General features: G+C 38.3%; 1 long non-coding RNA gene across 4 annotated transcripts in view; it reads right to left on the bottom strand.

Moving 5' to 3' along the window:
- The window catches only part of LOC140653022 (uncharacterized), a 94,251-nt gene that overhangs the window by 17,740 nt on the left and 61,815 nt on the right, over positions 1–14,696 (bottom strand). For 2 of the 4 annotated variants that reach the window (XR_012043006.1, XR_012043009.1), the window contains exons 2-6: positions 13,304–13,430; positions 10,172–10,246; positions 7,785–8,119; positions 7,201–7,293; positions 4,932–4,985 (exon numbers count right to left, since the gene is read on the bottom strand). This is a non-coding gene — a long non-coding RNA (uncharacterized lncRNA). The remainder of the gene's footprint in view (positions 1–4,931; positions 4,986–7,200; positions 7,294–7,784; positions 8,120–10,171; positions 10,247–13,303; positions 13,431–14,696) is intronic. The other 2 variants (XR_012043008.1, XR_012043007.1) reach the window with 1 other exon arrangement.

Here is a 14,696-nt window from a genome sequence, read left to right as displayed (position 1 = left end):
CACTGAGGTGTAGAAAATGGTATATGAGCTATACTTTGGGTCCAGTGCATACTTATTCCAACTTGGGATTTGGATATTCAGCTTTTCCAGAGTTAGTGTGTTACATGATGTTTAATTCAAAGTTACATACGTTCCAATAATTCAAAAAAATCCTTCAGGAAGAAAAATGTGGTTTTGAGTTGTTACAAGCATGGAAAATCCTGTCCTGAAATGAAGGTTTGGATTACCTGGAAATAGGTCTTGGAAAGGAAAACTGTATCTCCATCCCTACGAAGATAAAGAATTATCTGTTCTGTCCACCACAGAGCAGACATTACCTTCAAACTGAACTAATGCAATTAAAATGGCTACACTTTTAATTGATACTTATGTCATAATAATTATGCATAACAGGGCCACAAAAGTTAATAAATACATTTTAATAGCCCATGGCAATTTCTCATCATGCATCTGACAGTAGCTAACAGATGTGTCAAGAAATTTCCTTCTGTGTAAAGAGCTTTGCTGTGAAGAGCTGCTGAGTATGTCATTGCACTATTAATTGCTTTTCTTTCCCTCATTTTGAAAAACCCTATGGGTATAAAAACTACTGGCTAATGAATTGCAGGTACAACAGGTTGAGGGACTTTCAGATGTTCAGCTGAGGGGCTAGGGAGGAAATAGCTTATACGTATTGATGTTATCTTGGGAAAAAATCGCCAAAATTGCACACACAGTGCCTTCAGCCTCTGTCTAGTACAATAGAAAAATCATCCTCCCCATCAGACAGTAGCAGCAGGCATAATTCATGTGCTGAGTGTAGACCCTTACCTCTACACCACCAGTTGAGTTGGTCATAAAAATTACAGGGGACTTTTACCCCAGAAGCACACTGAACAAATCAAGACAGATCTTTTCAGAGGACAGCTACAATTTAGCAGACAGATTTCCTCAGGAAAATGTTTCCATCTAAGTGGAGGTCTGTGGAGCTCACTGGGGCTCTGCACGCCTCCAAATATTGAATTGTACCACTGGGTAAAAAACTGCTCAGAGACTCACCGCAGATCATTTCAGTGTTCAGTCTGCCATAAACTCAGAGGACATCCAACATTGTGAATTTTGTCACCTTTGATGAAGCAAAGCATAAAGCATGGAGCAATACTATATATTTCTAATTTCAGTAAACAACCACGGGAACATCATGCAAGCATGGCTGGTATATTTTGCTTTTGCGTTTGATGTAGTCCTCTAATGCTCCTTACCGATGAGATTCCTTGTTGAAGTCAATTTTAAAAGTTGGCAGTAACACTTTGTTTCAGCAAAGTAGAAATGTTGAATTTTAATTTCAAATCAAAATCAAAGTATTAAAGCAAGAGAGTTTCTGGTGAGGGCCAGAATAGACTAGAATCGAGTTCTCATCTGAACTCCTTCCCCACTCCATTTGGGACTACCAACACATTTTCCAAAATGTTTCCTTTTGATAAACTTTTATTTTCCAGAACCTGTATTTTCTGTATTTTTTACAGAAAGTTCTCGGTCCCACCAGATCACAGTACTAAGGTTGCCTAATTTATCTGTATTCTACTTCTTAGGCAAAAGGAGTGTTACAAATTGAAGTCGCAAGCCTCAAAAGGTTATAAGGTTGAAAGAAACAGACAGCAGAAGAGTGACAGCAGACAACAGTCACCTTTAAAGCTGCAAATGTCATAATAAATTCATAATATTGCAAAGAGATTAAAATACTCAGCATATGTAATACCTGAGTTTTGACTTAGGATTTGTATTAAGTAAGTCTGAAGCAATGAAAGAAATTAAGACATGTATAAAACTTTTGAAAAGCTGCTGAGCTGGCAGTAGCCAGTTCAGATTCCATCGCATTGAATAAAATAATTGGAACGGCCCCGTCACGCACCTCAGCACATTTTGGACACTGTAGGCGAATAAACAGTAACAGTACTGCTTGTTAGCGTGTGGCTCCTAACCCAAGCCACCTATGGTTTCCCTGCGAGTATCTGCCATGAAGTCAGTGGAAGTTCTTCTGTATGTAACGTTATGTTATTTTAAATACGTGAGGGATTGGGATGTATGAATATATCAAAAGACAACATCTTAAAGCAACACCTTAACCCTCTGCCTGGTGAAATTTAGAAGTGAATAAGACTACTAAAAAAAAAAAAAGTAGTAATCTTTACAAAATAAAATATTTTATTGTCTGCAAAATCAGAGATTTGGTGTGGGGGTTTTTGGGTTTGGGGTTTTTCTGTAGACTGCTATTCAGGACACACAAACAATCACCAAATGGACCTATGGTCCAAGAGTAGAAATTAGAAGATAAAAGTTCTGAATTCAGCATAATTTTTTTTTTGGTGGGAGAGTGAGATTTAGTTCAGTCCCTGCTTCCCTCTGCTTCCTTCTTTTTACTGTATTTTTTAATGCAAATTGCTTCTCCTGGTCATTTCAGTGATGTCTAATTTTTCATCTGTCGAGTATGATCTCACTTTAACACTGTTAACTTTAATTAAACTCTTTAGTTTTCATGGTTGAGATCCTTGATCAATTACTCTACATCATGTCTTATCCATGAATGAAATATAGTCCATAAATACGTCCTGGCTTATTTATCTTCTTTAGAAAGTTGAAAAGGTACTCTGGGCATACTAAAGAAATACTCTGTTTAGCAAGCTTTCTGATGATATTTCGTATTTTCTGAATATTTTAAAAATACTCTATATTGCTAAATAGAAGGCACATACAAAATGAACTACTTTTCTCTAATGAGTGGATTATCTTTATATGTTTTCGCACTCACAGATAACTGTATGTAAATATAAAGAACATTTCCAGGATTATTTTAGTGAATGCACATTTAAAGGAAGGGAGAAGAGAGCTTCATTATGGCTGTTGTTTAAGAAAACCCTGTTATTCCCAATGCAAAATAAGGCTCTTGCTTTGTTTGCTCCCAGTGCAAGACAACACACAACACGTCTGTGTACTGTAACGTTTTTATGGCTTGAGAATAGACTACTAATTTTAAAAGAAAACTTCTTTTCACTCACTGACATACGCTGACATGGGTGGTCTTACTAGCAATATATTTCTCTCAATTTAGCGGTCTCACCATGCAAGACGGGGCTTGACGTTGAAGTCTAGTTTCACTCGCCAACTAATGAAGCGTTGTCTCTAGTGCAACTCACCCTAACGTACCTATTTGTATATGCAAATGGCCTTAGTCTTTGAGAATATGGGTTTCAAAGTGACACTCCGGTAATTGGTAGCCCGCATTGTTTCACTGCAATCAAAAACAGTGTTGCAAGGACAGGATTACAATTTCAAGGTGAGAAAGAGCAGGTAGCGGACCTTAACTTGCAATACTCTTAGAAAAAGAGCGAGGAAAGAGAAATATAGAAAGGGGTAGAAACCTAGTGAGAATGTAGAAAGAGCTGGCTCTGAAGGCAATGCTTTTCAAAGTTATCTGGGATACACTGGCCTGGTTTTAATGTATACCTTATCGTGCCAAGCCAGGCTGTGGAGGGAACAAACCGCAAAGAGCTTTAGAGGGATTATTTTCCCTTGTCTTACTCCACTTCTTTTCTCCAGGCCTTTCTGGTTGTTTTTTTCAGGAGATACTGTGTATGAGTCGAGCAATTTTTCACACAGAAAGGTAGCATCCCACAGACTAGCAGTCCCAGAAATTTCAACCTCCCTGTGAAAACACAGCCAGGAATTAGCACGTTGGGGAGAGGGAAGGGCTGGCAAACACCGTGTGGGCTTCCAAGCCCGCCGCAGCTCTGCCAGTGCACCTCGGCGCTTCCCTGAGTAAACCTTTTCAATCATGCTCTTGTACAGAGCCACCGTGACGAACTGCAGCAAACTACTGGCAGTGCCAATGTGGATTCGAGCGTCGGGGCTGGCACAAAAACCCCAGGCTTATTCATCTGTGGCCTAATTAGTGTTTGCACCTGTATCACCTACTGAAGAGATTTCTGCGGCAGATCCTTCTTCCCCTGCTGTGAACACCGACACTTGCAGCCCTCTCAATTACAGGTGAGAGAAACAATAACAAAAAAATACGCCCTCAAAGTTGGCCATTTTTCAGAATTCAGCTGGTAGCAAATATAGCAGGTGCTTGTATCTCATAAATTTCAGTTCGTTTGGACGCACAGCTTCACTTTCAAATAGGTATCATTCAGATAGATAGAAAAGGTGTGTTCTGTACATCCACATCACCAAGCTCTTGGTCAGGCAAAAATAATCCCAGATAAAATTAAGTCTTTTGCAGCTTCTGGTGACGCAGCACAGCACTAAAGCCTACCACTCTGCCCGTAAAAATGTATTAGCATGCATTGCATTAAACTCAGCCTCTACATATAATCTGCTTGAAAAGGGAAGCAGTTTAAGAGGTGGCTTTCCAGTCGGCACTTACTGCGACAGCACTATAGTACTTGCTAATAAGCAATTGTTAATTTCTAGCATCAGCAATAGCTCATCTTGTACCGTTCAGTAATGGGAGTCTGATCCCAGTCATGGATTTTGATCAAGGTTTGTAGAGATTAAGCTGCATTTAATTATCACCAGAGGGTTTGGGTTTTTTTAATACAACTCCTTATAATGCTCACTGGGTAAACCACTCTTTCTGCCTGTGGGGTTATCGTTTTCCTCCAGAACTTTTTCCTCCGTTGTCTTCTGGGAATAATTTTCATCCCAAGACCACTGAATTTTCTCTGGCTTTGACGTATAGCTTAGCATAAAAGCAAAATGAGAATTGTATTTCACTCCTATAAAAGTTAGTTCATTGGAAGGCAGCAGGAGAACTGTGAGAAGCCAAATTGTGTAAACCAGTCCTTCGCTTTATTAGGGATGTGCTATTCTTCTACCTCTGAAACATCAAAAATCATGACCACTATCTGTCAGCACCCTGAAATATGCGTGTAGTGTGAAATAACTATAAATACCGTAAGGTGTCTTATTTTGTATAGGTCGTCATGAAAACCAATGTGCTGGGAAATCTAGAAAAAAATCACAAATAAAAATGCAAATAAATATCACACAATTCAAAGCAAAATCTTATGCCCAGGCACACTGCACAATAACAGTTTGGAGCCAGCATCTGAAACCTCACTTATCATGACTCACAAATCCATTTTTCTCTCTTTTTATGGATTCTAAGGCCATAAGCAGCTGCAGAGATAGTCCAGCCTCACTTCCCACAGAATACAAACCTCTTCACTTCCAACAGCAAACTAATGATCACTGACAAGACATTCTGGGGGAATTTAAGTTAACAAAAGCATTTTTCTCTTCCTCAGTCTTGTCCTTCAGGCTTTTAGAATTCCAGAGATTCCTCCAAGATCACCAAAATTAGGCTTTCCAGAGCTTGCAGCTGGGACCAAAGCCTTCCAGAGAAGTTTGTTTGCAAACCATATAATCTCTTTATAGAAAATACTAGTCTACACACGCATTTCCAAATATGAATCATCTTCTTCTAGGTTTTCTTATGAATAAAAGGCATAATCTGGCTCCTTTCAAAAAAAAGATGTCTAAAAATTATTCATTTTTTGGACCCGCCGAGAGAGGCCAAATTCAACCATCTCCTTGGACCTCCCATTCTGGGGAGAATTCTGCATTTGGCAATTTCCAATACATTTCCTCGGAGGTATTGACACAAGAACCTAGGACTGCAATTTTACTCCTTCGAGAAGAAAATTGAGGGAAATTCCTGCCCCACTCCAATCCTACGAAATGCAGAGTTATGCCTCAAAGATTTCACTTCCTATATTACCACCAAGACTTATTGCTGGTGCCCGAGACATTTCTTTTCCTATCTCACATACTTTATCCTCAGGTGAATGAATTTGCAGCACGGCCAATACCCATAATGCAAAAGCATTAAGAAGTCTTCCCCCAAATTATGCTTATTGCTTAAAATAATTTGGTTTTTATAAATACACATAAACACAAGCAGAATGCTTCTCTCAAAAAAAAAAATTAAGGTGGATTTAATTGTCAAACTTCTATCTGGCACCAAAATGGGCAGAAATGTCCTTGTTATGAAAACCAAATTAGCCGTGAACTTAACTTGCATTTCAGTAAGATGGCTTGCTGGCCTGAAAAGGCAGCATCAGGAACTTCCTGAGGATATGTTTTTCAAATTTAGATTTTCAAACAAAAGAAGCTTTGTGATAACATAGGTAAGAGTGAAAATTTCCGAGTCCTCATTAAAACCAACAACTATTACAATCACTGTTTTTCTAAATTCATAAAGGAGAAAAAAAAAATCTGAAAACCTTTAAGTCAAATTGTTTTCAAGGCATGTACTGGCATCCATTAGTTCCTTACTGCTCCCTTTAGAGAAACTGTTTAAATGCTGTTTGGTACTTCTGACTGCGTAAACATTTCTCTCATGATGACAGTTACCTACAATTATCCTTAATCATGCTTTTTTGCTTTGTCAAGGTACAAATAATGTTTATTACTTATGTTTTCCAGGCCCTGCAGTTTAATGCACATGCTCATTTATATGGTTGTAAACATATTTGTGAACTGCAGCTTTCATTCCCACAGTTAATAGGCTGTATAATGCAAAAATATAAAGGTCACAATGACCTACAAAAATTCTTCGGTTTAATTTAAAAGCTTTCTCGACAGTCAGAGGTAAAATGCTGTAGCACCTTCAGATCCTAAAGCTTAAGATTCACACAAAACACAATAAAAGCAAGACCCTCGTGGGATAAAAACACATGTACAAACCCAGAAAGTAACGAGAAAGAATTTGACTCCATATTTGAAATTTTGATTTTAAAACAGGGTTTTGATCCTGGGGAGAGCTGAGCTAATGTATTTTTCCCGTCTTTATTTTCTTGTAGTGTGGACTGAACAACTGGAACAAACAGGTAACAGCAGAAAGCATAACAGCTTTATGTAAATGCTTTGTAGCTGAATGTCTGAGAAAATGGCAATGGCATTTTATGTCCTGCTTCTTTGAAGGAAAAAAAATATATATATACATGGTGCGTACTTTTTTTTTTCACTGCTCAGTTTGCAAACAAAAATAATGAAGAAAATGAAGGTAATAAAGCACAAATTCAGACTCAGAGGGAAAACACATTTTGTTTCAGTCAGCATTTTCAAGGACAAGACGACAATGTTTATACTTTTGCAGCAGTTGGATTTATACAGCAACTAAGTTGCTGCACCAAAATGGCAATGGAGCTGGAGACTTACCTGTTACTCGCTCTGTTCTTCTGTTTGTCCTGCCACTAAGTGAAATTCTCTCCTGCCCTCTTGGTTTTGTGTTGTGGGACAAAACTGACACAGCTTTAAGGAAAACAAAAGACAAAAAAAGTGAAAACTGCATGTTAAGGAGTTTGCTGGAGGTGTTTATTTCTATTTAGCTGGCAGAGAAGGGGTAGACATGCTTGTTTTCTGTCTGTCTGACTGTCCCTTCAGGAAGGTGACATTGATGAAATGGTACCAGGACTCCACAGAAGTGAGAGTCTCCTTTCTGCTTTTGTGTAAGCATTTCAGAATTCAAATCCTGAAAGCAAGAAATGCAATATCAGTAATCCCCCTTCCTTTCCCCTCCTCCTAAGATAGGAGCAGATCAGATCGGCAGTGCTTTCCCAGCACTGATTAGCCCTCAGAAGTCCTTTACACTGCCTCTGCAACTCTCCGAAAGATATCTGTGAACCATCTGTTTTCCCCTCTTAGATTTTGTTTGGTTTTAGGATTCATTCCTTCATCTATTCCTGTTGACAGGACTGTTTCATTAATCTAAGTGGGAAGGGATAAGCCGTTTGATTACTTACCTCAAGCAGTAAAAACTGTAATGTGCTCCAAGTTACCGTGAGGTCATTAAAAAAATAGACATGGGGTTTTGGCTGCTTTCTTCTCGCTGTACACTGTTCATCAGCCCAGAAGCTGTGCCACCAGGGACCCAGAGAAATCCAGCTCCATGTTTCTTTGGCGTTGCTCTGTGTAGGGGACTTGTCTGAAGCAATAAGCGTAATGATGTGATGGCCTTGCACGCTTGCTATCTCTAACCCAAGGAACAGGCTGCTGTGTCCCCTTCCTTAGGATACAACTTGGAGGAGGTTTTAGGCTGGTCAAATTCGTGACGGCAGCTGAAAAGCTTCTAGATAGCCTAGGAAAATTAAGAACAGGAAGTTAGGTTGAAGGAGGTTGAAGGACCTCCTTCTCTGAGGTCCTACGCTTCATATTTCACCTACCTAACTTGAAGGTTGCAAAGGCTGTCAAACAGAGCATACCAAGATCAACTGCCTCTACAGAAATCTCCAAACGTGTCATATAAACTCTCTCAAACAACTCTAATCTTTCCTAATTATGAATAAAGACCACTGTTAGGAAATTCTTGCTTATTGTCAGATATGTTACTATTTCTGCTAAATATATGGAAAATACCTTAGCATCCTTGCTACATCACAGTGTGGCAACTCTACAGAAAAGTTGATTTTTCCAGTGAAATCTATTCTGTGCATCTTGGTCATCACTATGTGTCTGTCCCCTAAAAAAAGACCAGTCTGTTTTGGAAGTTATTCCCTTTCATGAAGGGACATTTTTGGCATTTGCACCAAAAATTTCACATGACCTGATGCACTATAGATATATACCCCTGTTACCTAAACGAAGAACAACTTTTCAGTCGTATCCTGCTGCTTCCAGGGCTCTTTATATCATGGCATTAACAACTGCAGAGGTTTCACACAGAGGCAAGTGAAGCCTTGGCAAGGACACCAGCACTCACACCAGCACACGGGGACTCAATTACCACCATACCATCATGCCCCACCATCCCCTTCACTCCCTGATTCGGGAAGTAGTATTTTGGGTTTTTTCCTTTTACCCTTCTGATTCATAAACAAAATTAATGAATACAAGTTTTACAGAAATAAAACCCCACAAATCTTACTCCAAGCAATGCTTCAACCCATGAGAAAAGAAACACAGATAAGACCACGAGCATTTCAACATCCTACAGAGCCCATCTTAAAAGGATTTATATACCACACCAGCAATGAGAAACATGAAATTTTGAAATAAATCAGAATAAATGTGTCTTGTGTTAGGGTTTAGGAGTGCCAGGGTGTGACAGTGTCACAACTTCACTGTGACTCTAGAGCAAAAATATAGTTTCTGTTTTAAAGGGTTTAAAATGAAAAAATAAGACGATGGACAGTAAGTGAATATAAACAAACAGGGAACAAGAACAAGAGAATAACGTATTTTAATCGGAATTGTGCACTGTTAATGCAAGAAATCTTTTCAGGGTGACAGTCTGTGTTAAATAAATGTATTTGCACCTTGAAAGTTTCAACATAATTTTACATAAAGGAGAAACTTTTCTTTTTCTCCTTCCTGCTGTCTAAAAGCCATCTGCAATCAGTTACTAAATGTAACCCTAGGAAAAGCAATTAGACCCCATGTGGACTCATGGAGGTGTATAGAAAAGGTAACACGGTTGTGATACTGCAAGTATTTACCTCCAGTCAAAACTTTCTGGGTGGATTCCAGGCAATGGATTTAGCATCACTGAAGGCTGTTAGCATGTCTTGAAAACACATTGTAATTTGTCTTTGTTCCCTTGCATAAGGATATAATTCTAGGGAAAAAAGCTCTCTAAATGGGGAAATGGGCTAAGCATAATTGAAATAACGGGTGTTAAGATTTGTACAATCCAGAGTGGCATAACATAAAAATGCAAACTGAAAAAAGGAAAAAAGCTGCAGCGTTTTCTCTAATGCAACTCAGTGCTCACATTTGTAGACAGATATACTCCAGTGAATCTACCATCTCGATTTTATAGCACCTGATGCATCAGCACCTGACTACTAATAGAATTAAAATACTCTCTCCATTTCAAAAAAGACTGCATGAGAGGCATATGTATTTGCCAAAACAACACAGAATTACTGATCCATTGCAATACAGCTGGTGTCTCCAGAGCCACTGAGCCCTCAAAGTATCCTTCTGAAGTATAGCATCCCAAAGACATTGTCAAGGAGCTCCATACACATTGATGTATGTGCACTGAGGCCACAGTATTTTTGGATATCAAATGACTTTTTTTTTTTTTCCTGAATTGAATGGTAACTTTTCCAACATCAGTTTCAAACCTGCCAAAAACATTTTGCATGAAAAATTAAAAAGAATACATAAGTTTAAAAAGGAGACATACCATTTATTATTGATGACATCTGCGAAGACTGAAATCTTGTACTTTTCTCCATTAATAACAATTTCTCCTAGTACACTGCCAATACATAACAATAATAATAAAAGATTGTAAAGGTCTTAGTCCCTGTGCAGAAGATGCTGAGCCCTTCTGAAATCAAGCCACTCATTTCAGTAACTAATGCACAGATTTACACATCTAGTGCTGCATAACTTAGCTGGTAAATAATGAACTTTCTTTTGTATGAAACTCTAGACATATTACAAAGCTATTGAAAAAGTTCGCACAATTGCAGGAATCATCTAGAAAGCGGGGTTGAAGTTTATCAAGAATAGATCTAATGCACCTAATTTTGAAAATATATTCACAGGAGGAAAACCTGTCCTGTATTCTTCTCTTCTTTGTTTTCCCCCTCCTCTCTCATCAGAATTTAAATCCTATTCAGGACACTACTTTAAATTTGGAATTTATACATAACAGTATATGGTAATATCACTTGCTGCTACACTTGATGAAAATCAAAGATGAATGCAATTTTTCACTGAAGTATTCAGATTCAAGTCTGCAGTATTTTTGAATTTGTGTGGGATTTAACTCAATTGACTGAATATGAAGAACAAACTATACTCCCTTCAAGACACAGAACTTTCAGCACTTCAGCATTTTTATGATGAAACTTCAAGTCAGCTTTTAATTTAAGAAAAAACAATTTTGTTTGAAATATCCAAATAGAATAAAAAATATTTTGGAGTTAAACTAAATATTTCCTTGAACTAGTAGCATTTTTTTCTAAAAACTTAATGAAAAATAATTTTCAGAATGGTTGTATGTGGTAAACCCAAAACTCATTTCCTCCATTTTTTTTCTTGAAACCAAGAAGAAAATCATTCCTATACTCCTAATTGAATACTGATTTTTTTGGAGGCCAACAATGCAATATCCATATAAGCTTTGTTGACTTCTCCTTCCCTAGATGACGGTGCTCCGTTCATCCCTTTAGGAAATGGAAAGAGAAGTGGTTGTCCACAGCTAGTTGAGTAAAACATTGAAAAAGAACTGTATGTCCAGATCTGGTGGCAAATCCCAGCTAGCTGTACTTACTACACAAGGTTGTTTGAGCATGCTTCTAAGCAAAAATAAATAAATAAAATAAACAAATCAATCTTTAGTTTCAACATCAGCAAGATCCTGTTGAAATCCCAGCACACTTACTGCAGAGAAACACTAAATGGCTAAGTAAGTATTCTTTCATATCTCCTCTTAAGCCTTCAAAAATCAGTAAATTAACGTCAATTTTCCATGCTACCACCAAAAATTCTGAAGAAATATAACCCAGAATTTCCTTTACATTACCAGGCTGTTTTACCTTGGAAGTTCAACTTTGAGGAACAATATTCTGCATGACAGTGTAGCAGATGGGGCATCACTTGTGGATCTGTCATCATTTCATTCAAGTCTCTATTGCCTTCATTATGACAGAGAATTAAAATCAAATCTGAAACCTGCCATAATAATTTTTAAAAATCTTTTCAGATGAGACTTTCTTCCAAAAGATTAAAAGCAAGAGAAATGTCCAATGAACTCACACCATATGTTTGTTAAGAAACGCATTCCTGGGACAATACCCTTAAATACTTGCTTAATCCAGCAAAATGAAGAAAAGCAACAATAATCCACTTTGCAGGTGACAGACGGTGCCACGGGCTATTACATTTTGTAACTCTGCCAAACGATTTAATGCAGCTTCATTAAGCTATGAGCATGTGTAATTATAAACTTGCCAGGTAAAATCTAAATTCAGAATCTCAATTTCAACATCAAGTTTGTGTATGACAGGAAATGTTGAAATTATGTTGAAATATGATTTGTTGATTATGTTGAAATCAGAAGAAGTTAACTAATCCCACTCAGTATTTCTTATCTGGTGAGTCTTGAGAATTAGTTAATCTTTGCACAAAATGGTATTTTTTGGAATGTTTACACCACCACTAAAAAGTCTGAACAGCACCCCTGCAAGGGACCATCATGAAGTAAATTGAGTTTGCCAAAAAAATAATGGTTTCATCTTGCCTTTATATCCCAATTACTCTCTTGTATTTCCTCTCCACCTCCTACGCCGATGCAGATGCTGTGAACAAAAGCCAACAAGACTGCCTGGACTGAGTGGGCCCTAAGCATCTTTAAGAAGTCTGGCTTCAGCTGTCATGAAATGTACCTTCCGCTTCAAGCTTTACCTTTCGGTGTTTCCCTGTTGTATGGGACTACTTGAGGAGGAAGATTTGCCTATATGAATGGAGAGCAAAGCATCAGGTCCCATGGTCTCAGCACACTATCAGAAATCATCACGTTACTATAGCTCCTCTCCCACTGACATCAATAGCAGTTTTCACTCAACTTTTGGAGAAACATGTTTTAGCAGGGCCTGTTGTGATAGGACAAGGGCTAATGGTTTTAAACTAAAAGAAGGTAGATTCAGACTAGATACAAGGAAGAAATGTTTTACAATGAGGGTGGTGAGGTACTGGAACAGGTTGCCCAGAGAGGTGATAGATGGCCCATTCCTGGAAACATTCAAGGTCAGGTTGGACGGGGCTCTGAGCAACCTGATCGAGTTGAAGATGCCCCTTCTCATTGCAGGGGGGTTGGACTAGATGACCTGTAAAGGTCCCTTCCAACCCAAACCATTCTATGATCCTATGTTTAGACATTTAGCTGGGTTCAGGTAAAGACATACTTATTGTACTTAATGTGTAAGGTTAATAAAAGTTTTCATAGTTGACTATGTATCCATATAAACCTCTAACCAAGTGGCTGTTCCTACCAGTGAACTGCTATCAGAGACCTTAGCTGGGAACACAGGGACCAGAGCAGGTAACTCTTGTTTTTTGCTGAAAATTGCCTGTATCTGGAATTCCCTGAATATTGTTTTAAATTCCTTTTTCCCTGCTCAGGTATTGAACTAGGGGAGACCCAGACTACAACCAGTTGTTATTAGACCACCCTGCATTCACTAAGGTGTCACCATTGACAGACTCAAGCTGGTTTTGTCACTAGCAGGTAGCTATTCACACCATGCATGGACTTCATACACAGGCGCACGCAGAGGTTCAGCAGGCTCCTGGTTTCTGTACCCACCAGTTCTTGCAGGTACCACTGGGGCAGGAGACACCAGAACTCCTCAGTCCTTGGGAGACGTTGGCAAGCAAGCTATTTTTCATCTCTTCAGCCTGCTGTTTTCAAAGGAATGATTTCTGCATCAGACCTATAGGTACACAGAGAAACCACTCAAACACTCACATGGAAGTGGCCTTTCTCACAATATTCCTTTTCTAGAGCCTTGGGCACCGAAAAGTTTCATCATATTCAAAATTAAAATAAAAACCTTCTCATCTAATAAAAACGGGAATCTGAACAAATAAGTAAATAGAGTGCACATTTCAACTTCCAAACCAAAGTTTCCAAAATAAAAATTTCCATAGAAAAACAATATATAGTCAATCTCAAAAATGCTTCATTAATTGGACTTTTTTTTTCTTTCCCCAATCCCCTCCTCCTAAACATTCAGTCACAGAACTCTAAAAATATTCATTTTCTTTTCGCCTCAACCACATTACGTCATAATATCACTTAAACCATTACTGTAAGTCTGAAGTTGATGAAGATTTCTTGAGTTTTCCCTGTCATACAGATAAGCTGGATATTTAAAAATCCCTGTAAATCGCAAAATGAAACATAGTGGCAAATACGGATACATTTCATATACACGTCAATCAGAAGAATCCATTTCAATAGGCTTTCAGCTTTCAGTCTGTTTTTATTTGCATCTCTTATATATCTTTATTCTGCATGAAAAAAAAAACCCAACAGTTTTAAGTCTCCAAAATTTCCAGACTAAATGATAAAAGTATTAAATATATCTTAAATTAGTATTTTAAAATTTAAAAAAAAAATCATTGAAAGCAACTCTTCCCCAATGAAATTTTCCTTTTCAGCAAGTTGCAACTTCAGGAAAAAAAAGTTTCAGCCAAAAGCTGCTGCCCAGTGCAGTTCAGCAGTACTGAGTCCCTGTCTCCCAGGATAAAAGCAAGAGCCTAATTATCACAGCTCTCTCTACCTCAAGGCAGTTTCCAAGCACCCCAAGTTCCATGAAGCTTTAAAATAGCAAGAACATGCAGGAACTGAGCATCGAAGCACAAAGCGCATTGAAAATCCCTGTTCAAAAGCAGCCCAGAAATTAATTCCCCTCAAACCAGTGGCTTCTGTCACAGGCAAGGTCCTCTATAGTCACAGAAAAGATAGCTCTGTGTTTGATTTGCTTCTACAGAGGCCCACGGCTTTTATGATGCTTGATAGCTCATCAAAAATGTATTCATCTAACACCCTTCTGAGGAGCTGCTACGTGGACACTCCCTTCCTCCTCAACACTTTGTAGAACAAATGGTTCCTCTGCTAATGAGTTCACAAACAGAGGCAATTTTACCAAGGTAAGGAGAAACGTATGACCTGCAAAAGTATCTACCATTTCCAT

Source organism: Ciconia boyciana, chromosome 6 (assembly GCF_034638445.1).
Source record: "Ciconia boyciana chromosome 6, ASM3463844v1, whole genome shotgun sequence".
NCBI lineage: Eukaryota > Metazoa > Chordata > Aves > Ciconiiformes > Ciconiidae > Ciconia > Ciconia boyciana.
This window is presented reverse-complemented; position numbering and strand designations above follow the sequence as displayed.